This window comes from Adiantum capillus-veneris, chromosome 19, assembly GCF_014529385.1.
Source record: "Adiantum capillus-veneris isolate H3 chromosome 19, ASM1452938v2, whole genome shotgun sequence".
Lineage (NCBI taxonomy): Eukaryota > Viridiplantae > Streptophyta > Polypodiopsida > Polypodiales > Pteridaceae > Adiantum > Adiantum capillus-veneris.
This window is the reverse complement of record NC_140949.1, coordinates 58,685,217-58,696,589: the sequence shown is the minus strand read 5'-3', so window position 1 is coordinate 58,696,589 and position 11,373 is coordinate 58,685,217.

Here is an 11,373-nt window from a genome sequence, read left to right as displayed (position 1 = left end):
CACGATTATTTCTAGCTTCTGGCATTCTTTGACTGAACTATGGGAACACTATCCAAAACTGGCTAGAACAATGATGTTCTTGGCCGAAATTATTAAGTTCCGATTCCCGAGGGTTTTCTCTGATTCTAGGTCAAATATAGGCTTTGGTGAGACTTTGACTCAAATTTTGCCAAGTTTTGTCCAACATGTGCTACTCTCAGCCTTGATTCGCAATTTTGGTGTGTGAACTATGTCCTAACGGCCAAATTTTGCTCGAAATTCAGTTTCGAATTGAGTCTTCATGTGAACATATCCTAGCCGATCGGCTCTCGATGCAAACCGGATTTCTCAATTACACTCGGTTCATTTTCTATTCTTTTTTTACCATTTCAGACTTTATGTAGCTCACGGCTCGCTTTGGTCTTTTTTCTCGCATTTTTCCGAGTTTGCGGACTTCTTCTGGCTTTTCCGCTCGACTCATTCTTTTTTTGCTTTCTGTGTGACTCCTTTTGCAGGTTTTTTTTCTTTTTGCCTTTTTTTAACTCCTCTCCTTCTATTTTTAATATTTTTTTGTGAAAATTAAAATTTTCTAACTTGTTTTTGGAAATTTTATTTTTCTTGATTTTTTTGTGAAAAAAATTAGTTTTACAAATTTTTTGTGATTTATCTAATTAGTTTTTGTTTTTCTATTGATTTTTTGTGAAGTTTTCTTTTTTTGTGTATTTTGAAGTTTTTTGTATTTTTTTATGAATTTTGGTTAGGTTTCTATTTTTTGTGATTTTTTAAAACCTTTCTGTGATTTTTTTTATTGGATTTTTGGCTTTTTATTGTTTTTTAGTGGTTTTTTTTATTTTTTCTTTTTTATGTATTTTTTTTTTTTTTTAAATGTGTGATTGATTTATATATATTTATTTATTTATTTATACTTATTTTTATTTATTTAAATGCCCTTGTTTTTTTCTTTTTTTGGGGTTTTACTAAATAAAACTAAATAATAAAAATAAAAATAAAAAGAAGAAAACTTAACTTAAACTTATAACGTTATTGACTTACCTGAGACCTGGCAGGCGGACATTGATAGCAGCGAAGGCGACGACAAGGTGGATACGGTGCGCATCGAGAGAGAGAGAGAGAGAGAGAGAGAGAGAGAGAGAGAGAGAGAGAGAGAGAGAGAGAGAGAGAGAGAGAGAGAGAGAGAGAGAGTGAATGGGCAAGCGCCCTGGCGAGGAGAGAGATGGTAAGTATGTGGGACCTGGAGCAGAGAAAGTGAGGGCAACGAAGGAGCAAGTCTGCATGAAGAAGATTGGCAGCACACATGGGTGGGGTCAGTCCGCGAGAGGGGCAGGGTGCTCGTGGGTAGCGCCGAACAACGGAGAAGAGAGAGAGGAAGAACTACTGTGGGGCTCGTTGGCGCTGCAGATGGGGGTAAGAGAGAGAGACCATGGACGAGTTGTGGTGGGGTCTCGAGGTAGGAAATGAGGAGAACAAGTGACAACGTATCTTGTCAGGACTCAGCGCGTAGGACAAGAGAGTGCGACGGGCTCAGCGCGTGGAGCAGAGGGGTGTGATGATGTGGCACCTGTATCCTACACGCGGGAGAGGAAAGAGAGAAAAGGAGAGAGAGAGAGAGAGAGAGAGAGAGAGAGAGAGAGAGAGAGAGAGAGAGAGAGTGTGTCTTTTATCTTCGGCGCTTGTCCAAAGACAACAAAGAGAGAGAAAGTGGGTTTGGCTTTTCTAGAGAAGAGAGAGAGTATCTTCATTGTTGGACTAAGGGGAGAGAGAGGGAGAGAGAGTGGATTTCCAAGGATGAGAGAGAACATCTTAAGCGCGCTCAAGATAAGCTAGGAGGGGATTTTTTCTGATTTTATTTTTTAAATTATTTCAACCTTAATGATCACATGAGGTGGTTCTCACGTAAACAAGCTGTCGGGATTTGTGTTTTGCGTCGACGTTCAAAATTTTACCGTCGAGTTTACACGATCCTTGAAAACTTGCCGAAATGTGCCTCCAAGCTCGTAATCAACCGTTGGTGCCCATCGAAACCAAATTTTCAATTTTTCTTATTTTAAAGCTCGAAAACGCCAAAATTAGTCGAAAACATTAAAAATCACTTGGACATCTAAAAATTTACCAAAAAAATCTTGGAAAATTCTAAAAATCTCAACAAAACAATGGTAATCACAATCAAACACTTTCAACATGCACAAGCACATCAAAAATAGCAGTTTTTATCAAAAAATATCAATTACAACAAAATCAACAACCCAGCCTTTGAAAATAGCAAAATGCTCGAAACTCGACCAAAGAGGCCACAAATGCGCTCAGAATGATGTCGTAAATATGCACACATAGCACCTCATTAAGGTCGCAAGATATCAAATGTTTTTGGAATTAAGCAAAAATTAATGCAAAAACTACCAAAAATTTACAAATCCAAAACTATCGAAAAAAAATTGAAAATTCTCCACACATAGGGGATTAGTGCAGCCAAAAAAATTACAATAATCACAATGATTCAATTGCCAAATAATTACAATAATAAAAGCCAAAACTAGGCAACTAAATCGGCAATTATATGTCAAAATTTGGTGCAATCAGAGTGTGTAAAACCCTGTTTTGAGCTCAAAAATGCAACAATTAACCATTACACACATCAAATATGAAATCAAATATTGAATTAATCATGCACATTAAGCACTTATTAGGCACACACAAACACACATTAATAATTGGCAGTTTTTAACAACTTTTAGGTGCACACACAACGAAAAAATAGTGCACACACACTTAAAATTAAGCGCACACACACTCAATTAGAATGCACACACACTTGATTTTAGTGCACACACTTGCAATTGACCATTCAAGCATGCAATTAGGTTGATTCACAATGCACATTAGCACATGAAACCATCAATTTGCACATTCAGTTCTATGAAAATTTTGACATTATGATGGCATGCAAATGTGCAAAATCAAAAGTACCAACTCATCAATTTGACAATGGCTAAGCATACCGCACAAATCTTGATTCCATTAGCACCATTTGATTGCCAATTACCCCATGTGTAGGCCAATTTTGTCAATACTCCAAAGCACTAATCTTGCATTCCAAAATCAACAAATCATTAAGAGATTAGCAGAAACCGGCAATGTTAGAATGCAATCCAAGTCTCTAATTAGGTAAATATCAAAGCATAAGCACAAAATGTTAGTCCAATTAGTAAAAAATTAGTGTGTCAATTAGCAAAAATTAGTGAAATTAGCAAGGGGTTAGTGTGAAATTAATGTGTGTAGACACACAATTGGCAAGATATGGTGATGAATTAGGGAAAATTGAACACATTGCTTCATGCACACACATCCAAAATCCACAAAACCTTAAACACACAAGGATAATTATTAAGAAAACCATTCAATTATGCCATAATTACACTAGCGTAGGCCATCGCTCCGCCAAATGTTGGGGGTACCATCGTAGCATAGCTCCAATGACCAGCAATAATTGTCAATCTGGAGGGATGAGCTACCCGGCTAGGGCATGGAAACATTCACACGATTAGTGAGCTAATCATGGCAACACAAACGGTAACTCTATGAAGGGGTTTCACGGCCTATGGAGGAGCAAATCCGTGATGTCTGGCAATCTCCACATCCACTTCTCTCCACTTCAAATCAACCCAATCACACACACTAATGATTGTAAGATGAACACATCACTAATCCTATCATGCAACACACTAATCCAAGCACACACACATAGATCTATTGAGCATCTACACTCCAATCAAACCTACATGCACACACAAAGATTAGAGGGAAATCACTCAAGATTAGAGCGGAATTAACCACTAATTAGTTACGATCTAGCTAATCAAAGCATCATTAACAATCATAAGAAGTATGAGAGAGGCATGGTGAAAGAGAATTAAGCTTTGATTAGTGTTAATCAAAACACATGAGAAAAGAGAAGCTCAAGGACTCCATAGCCACACACCTCTTGAGCTCTCACCATTCTCCAAAGTCTGTCTTTTTGTAGGCAGTGGCTTTGAGATGCAAATCCCAAACTTGTCCACATACTTGTGGATAGACTCGTAGGGAGACAGCTTCAAGCTTCTCCACACATCCTTGGAGCTTCTCCATTAGCTCGTATACTAGCCCACCATTGTCTGGAGGACTTTTGAAAATGCATAGCTACATGTTGTAGCTTAGAGGACTCTGCGAAGCCCTCATCTCCAAATTCTCCATTGAATTGTTGGATAAAGGCCAAGACTTTGTCCGTAGCACCAAAGGTTGCATCATAGGTGAGAAAAGAGATATTCAATCCTCTCTCTTTGAACTTCTTGAGTTTGTTGGACCTTTTCCAAGCGGCATAAGACTTCTGATGCTTTCTCCTTTTTGGGTCTTTAGGGGAGAAGTTGCTACTTTCATCGGAAGAAGAGGAAGGTGATGAGAGAAGAGGGTTACCTCTTTATCACCAAGGAAGAAGGTGATGAATATGGAGAAGAGAGTGACATCTTTCTATTTTGTTTCTTCCTTTGGTTCCTCTCTTCATTCTTGGGATTATGAGGAGAGGGACTATGCCGTGATCTTTTCCTCTTAGAAGGAGTTGGAGATCTTCGTGACTATCGGCGTCGTGGAGCCACATCTTTCAAAGGGTTTGAAGACTCACTTCTTTCTCTTTAGTGGGGTTCCTCCTCTTCTCTCATCAAAGAGAGTTTTGTTTTGGGAGTTTCTCCAAGAGTCTTCCTAAGTACTCTCTCTTCTTAGAGAATTTGGAGAATCCCATGTGTAGAAAGTTGTTGGAAAACTTCACCTTGTAGAGCAGGGTTGCACATGGCTTGTTGTAGCCTGGTGATAAGCTCATCCACAAGCATAGGGGAATCATTAGTAGCACATTCATGTGCAAAATCAAAGTCATCAATATTCATTCTACTCTCTTTATTATTGTCAGCTATGCTAACAAAATTTAGGTGTATGCTAACTTATTCTTTGGTAACTTACAAACCTCTTGTAATAAGCTTAAGGACCTCTCCTCTTAAATAAGAAAGAGAGAAACCAATAGCTCTAATACTGATGTAACAGAATTAGGCTAATAGCATTGATTGTAGAGGAATTAAAATGATGGTAGTGAGCATTTCATTAAGAGAATTCCTAATGAAGGTAGAGAGGGAGTGATTGATTAAAGATAGAATTATAAACATTACACATAGTTATATGCAAAATAAACAATTCTTGTAAAAGAGAGAGAATTAGATAAATTGACAACAGTTGAGGACCGGATTTACTTGGAGCCCCTCCCCCCTCCAAAAGGCTTTTGTATTATATGTTCTCCCATAAAGACAAACTTGGTACAATACATTCTTTGTGTTCCTTGACACCTTGTTGATGCCATGAAGATGGAAAGCTTCATGCACCAATATTATGCCCAAAACAACAATTAAACTTACTTGCAATAGCATAAACTTGTCCCCCGCGTCAATCCCAAGACCTCAAACACCTTCAAAGGTGAAGAGAGCTGGCAAGGAGTGAGGAAAGTGAAGAGGAAGAAGATGTAACATACAATAAGAAGTATTCTCCTCGCATATCACCACTCTTAGAGCATAGCTTAGCATAGTAATGGAGATAGTAGATGATAAGCATGCTTTTAAGCTTGACTCTTGTTGGATTTTCATTCCATAGCCAAGAGGTGTTGGTGTAGGCTCTCTACTTCTCAATCTTGGAGAAGGAGATCGCTTCTTGCTTAACACACTATGAGAGAATGTGTGTGTGGGCTCGTTGGCTGCAAGAGAGAGAGAGAGAGAGAGAGAGAGAGAGAGAGAGAGAGGGATCAACCCTTCTTGATTACACTAGCTCAAAGCCCATTGGCCCAAGCTTGGGGCTAACCAATGGAAGGCCTAGGTCAAATCAAGCAAGGAGTGTAGCATTTAGACAAGTGTCCTTCTTTACCCTTTGAGAAAGAGCTTGATTTATTAAATAATTGATGTTAAATTATTATTGGCTCTCTAGGTAAACTGGACAATAGGAATAAGCTTGCACAAGGTCTGCTCAATTCTCATTGGACCCCTTGTAAGATTGTCCAATAGGAATAAATTAGGTCCTAATTGTTATTGGTTCTTTTTAGGGGCTTTTCCATAAAGTTTAAGCTTAATTCTCATTGGACCTTTCCATAAGCCATCCAATAGGATTTAAGCTTAATTGGGGGCAAATTGGCTAGGGGTCTGATATGTGTCCTTTATGCCTCTTGTGGAAGGGTGACTCTTTTGGGGGGGGGGTATGTGTTCTCTCTCATGCTCCTACTTGTAGGGATTGCCCCCTCCTTTGTAGGACTAGTTTTTGACTTTTGGACTCAAGCACCTTAAGTTGGTCAAAGTCTTACCTAAAGGTTCTAGGCCTAAGTACTTTTTATCACTCACCTTTGGACGCTTTAATGAAGATTAACCTAAGGTATTTTAAGGCTCCATTAGGTGGACATTGCTCCTTGGTATACCTCTCTCCCTTTGGACCCTTATTGAGATGAGCTTATCTCTCCTCTTGGTCCCCTGCACTGAATGGGTCTAGTAGCACATATCTATGTCCTAACTCTTGTTCGCATTTATCTCCCCATATTAAATGATAAGCTCAATATGAGAAAATCACTTGGGAGAGGTAGATATTAGATTTTATGACAACTTGTTTGGACCAATTGGTGTGAAAATTCATTCCAAAAGTTAAACAAGCTTTGTCTTCAACACCTATCTTGAAGACTCCATAATAAAACAAAATTTTCTATGTATAAGGTGATGCTTTGAACTTTGCTATTGGTAGCATATTGGCACAATGAGGAGAGAGAACCATGGATTTTCCTATCTCAAATGCTTAGCAGGCAGTTGATCGCATTTGAGAAGAACTATACCATGATAGAGAGAGAAGGACTTCGAATGGTCTATGCAATTATAGATCACCTATCTAGAATAAGCTCATGGGAACTGCCCAAGGCGCTTGATGATGACTTGCCACATACTTATCCGTTATCACTCAAGATGATTCCTAGATGGTCAAAGGATCTAGTCACTCTGATGACTATAGCTCAAGTAAATTGACAAATTCCACTTTCTCTAACATCATGGCTGATCGAGCAATTGGCTATGTATCAGTTGCTGGCAGGGAGAGTGTATTGAAAGAATAGAGATGGGATTCTACTTTTATGCATAATCCCAGAGCAACAAGTCAACTACTTAAATCAAGCTCATACAATAGTAGTGGGAATCCTTTTTTCAAAAAACCAAACATTGAAGCAACTTACGTGGTTAGGGTTTACTAGCCAAACACAAAAAGAGATGTGCATGCCTATGTAGACAATTTCTTGCAATGCAAAGAGAGAGAAACTATACCACATGCTACCTTGTTCCACATATTTATTGCACCTAAGTGGAGTAGATACTTGGTGGAACACTTGTTGAATATAAAATTCCCTGAAGACATGAGTAGCAATCAAAATAGAGGTTGCAAATTACACCATGATCAGTCAACAACTATATAGAAGAGGATAGGACCAACAACTTAGTCTATGTGCGAATGAAGAGGAGTTGTATACTTACCTTGGAACAAGCACATGTTGTCTAGTTGCATGCCACTTCTCTCATGATGCTATAGTTAGAGAAATAATGATGGCTAGCATATGATGGACAACTCTATTTATAGATGTGAAAGAATTTGTTAGAAGATGTGTCTCCTATCAAAGAGCTAAAATACCAACTAGAATGGATAGCATGCCATTGCAACCAATGATGGGAGCAAGAGCATTTGCTAACTGGGGTATAAACTTTGTTGGTCCTATACAAACACCTCCTTACAAGGCTCAAACACAAAATATTATTGTAGCCACTGTATTATTTGAAAAAGTGGACGGCATCTAGAGCCACTAAGAAGAACGATGCACAGACCATGGCTGCATTCTTGTAGGAATGTATATTCACAAGATACGGACTTTTTATTGAACTCGTGAACTCATGTGTGATAGAGGGACACATTTCCTTAATGAGGTGATAGAGAACTTGCTAAATGAGTTTATGGTCATCCATAACAAATCTGCGTCTTATCATCCTCTTGAAAATGACCAAGGAGAGCCTACAAACAAAATCCTTAGCTCTATTCTTACAAAGATTGTCAGCTCACAAAGGATACACTAGGAGATGGATCTCCATTCATGTCTATGGGCTTATAAGGTTTCATACAAAACAGCTTTGAATGCAACCCAATTTATTTTGATGCCAATGGAGTTTTTACTGTCAACCCTCAAAGCTGCACATAAACTAGAGCGGATGGGTCATGGATTGTCAAAACAACTAGAAAATCTCAAGAAATTCAATGAGCAAAGTGTAGTAGCTATTATTCACATTTATGCTTAGAAAAATAAATAGAAATAGTTCTTTGACTCACATTTGTCGACAAAAATGTTCAAGCAAGGATATCTTGTATTGGTTTACTCTGTAAAGCAACACATCCCTACGTTCAAGAAAAAGGGGCATGGGCCTTTTGTTATTGAGATTGCTTCACCAAGCAAGGCAGTGAAATTGGCCACCTTAGATGATAAAATAATGAAAAATTGGATTAGTGGATGTTGTTTGCAAAATTATAATATGCCACCAACCAATTATCTTTTAGAAAGAATGCATGTTGGAAAGGAACGCAAGATCAAACAACAACAGCTCATTGAAGAATCTCAAGAGGAAGCTCGCATTTGAGTGTTGAAGAAAAAAGTGGCAACGAAACCAATCCTCCAATCCTTGAAGCCATACTAGTCAATATAATTCAAGTTTAGACTCTACATTTCACTCATGCTTTATAAAAGGATGGAGTAGAGATGGACGATAAATCGCTGGATGGACTCAACATGAGGATAACAGTGAGCCTAAAAGATGGATTCAAAGTCAAGGCATTGGCAAATACACATGCTAGGATAAATATAGTAAGTTATTTGACTTACAAAAAGGCAACTACTCAACCCTTGGACTATTGTAAAGCTAAAGTGAAGGCGTACCATAAAGAGTTACTCCAACCTTGGACGGGATCAACTTGAATATCTTTGTAAATGGATTTCTCTACACACACATGTATCTACATTCCAGACGAGCATATGAATGAGGTTATAGTACTAGGAGTTCCATGGATGCAAACATACAAAGCTATCTGATATTGGGATGCAAAAGTTTTAGAACTAACACTCAAAGGTGGATAGTTAAAGGTACCATTTGCGTATAGCAAGGAAGAGTGGAAGGCGGACCTACGAGCTTTGAAGTCAGCAAAATAGAGTCTAGGCACAGCACCTATATCATTGGCTTCGCATAAGATTTATCCTCATAACACAAGCATGCAAGGAACCAAGCAATATTGGGTACCAAAACTCATTTGCAAGAAAATCCTAAGGAAATTTGGGTGCCCAAGAAACAAAATAGCAAGCCAAGTACCTACAGATCATCACAACCTACTCCCTAACCTAAAAGAAGTAAGACAGTGCAACCAACTTAGACCAAGAGGTATGAGTTCTAAAGAAGTGACTTGAAGCAAAGCAACCCACCAAGTTGCTATACAAGTGGGTACCAAAAAACAAGATAAAGTCAGTTCCAAAGCTTTCGTAACAACAAAAAGAACCAATCTCTCCATCGAATGATCCAGAAGAAATAGATAGTTGTTCACCAAGAACTATCAAAGGAAAAGCACAATTTCTCTAAGATCTACTCTTTATGAGAGTTAACTAGTATAGAAAGCCTTGATATCGCAAACCCTTGATCAATCCGCTCAAGACCCTCCTCTTGCATAGCATAATGTTTGGAATGCATTCACCTCACAAGCATGGTGGAGCTAATCACGGCTATGCATAGACACACTTATTAACCCATGCAATGAACTACCTAGACTACACACTATCATCCTAGAGAATTCCAAATAGGAGGGGGGAGGCATTCTTAATGTGGACCCAAATAGATAAAATCTGCTAAGAAAAGGGCAATGTTTAAAGTGTTTGTATGTTAACCTGTGATATTTTTTTGCAAAACCCATGATAAATTCCCTTATAAGTAAAGAGAATGGAGGGAATGTATTATGATAACCCCTAGGCATGTGTAAATAGTATAAACATTAGCAAAAAAGCCAAGAATTTATGATTTTTACTATTTTTGCGTACTTTTGGCCAAAAAGTGACCAAAATGGAGTAATCCGCAAGAATATGGCCAAGTATAGTATTTATGTGTGTTTAGATAGTTTTTGGATTTGTTATCCTAGAGAGTAAGATTGGACCAGACCTTATATATTCCTACAAATAGAATTTATTTATATGTCTTTTCAAAAACATGCCCAAAAATCATCACTAGAGAGTGCCTTGGCTATCCATTTGACTACTAGTTCGATTGACATACATTCTAGGTTTAAAATCCCTGATCCACCTCTGGCTTTGTGCGTACAACATATTTTCAAAGCAACTTTTGGAATTTTTTGTGTATCCTTTGAGCCTCCCCATAAAAATCTCCTTGCCAAAGAGATGGCCTGATTGAGTTGAACCTTAGTAGGTTTCTAGCAGGACATAAAGTGTACTAACTGTTGTAGGAGAGAGAGAGAGAGAGAGAGAGAGAGAGAGAGAGAGATAGACGATTAGAGAGCAATGGCGTGAGGGAGATGATGCGATAGAGAGAGAGACGAATAGGCATAATGCTTTCCTCATTCCATTTCATTCTTGAGATTACAATACGAGAGCCATACTTTATAACCTTCCCATGCCCCTTGGTGCCTTCTCCTAGGCATCCTTTGAATTCTCCTAGACCGTAGTGCTTCCCTACGGATTTGTGCACATTATTACAGTTCAACACTAGCACATTCGGTGGGAGAATTTTCCCCAAATTCGGACTCGAATCCCACAAAATCCCTTGTTCCAAAAACTCACTGCTCATAGAATACCATGATGCAAAGTGCAGTGCCTAGAGTCTACTCCAAGGTACACATATACACCATGATAGACCATGAAACACTGTCCCCAAGCATTTAGAAAATGCAAAGCACAGTGCCTAGAACTGAATCCAAGATGCACAAATACACTTCCTAATTTTTTAGAGCTTCTAGAGATGGTCTAGGGCCATGACGTAGCCCAATAACCACTCTATCCATGAGGTGATTATACCAAGCATTAAGATCTTGCTTACTTTTGGTCACAGATTCGGTAGTCTAACAGTCATTTTGGATTTCCTCACAGTGTTGTCAGGAGACCTAATCTTGAGATTGGCTAAGCACGCTAGCATCGGTATGAAACTCCTCATAAGGAGCGGGTGCTCGGGGGGTGCACTATGTAATCATGTTAATGTATAACGTAAGTTCGAAAGGAGGGGTTTTAAAATGCAAAACTTTTAGGCAATTTAACAGAGA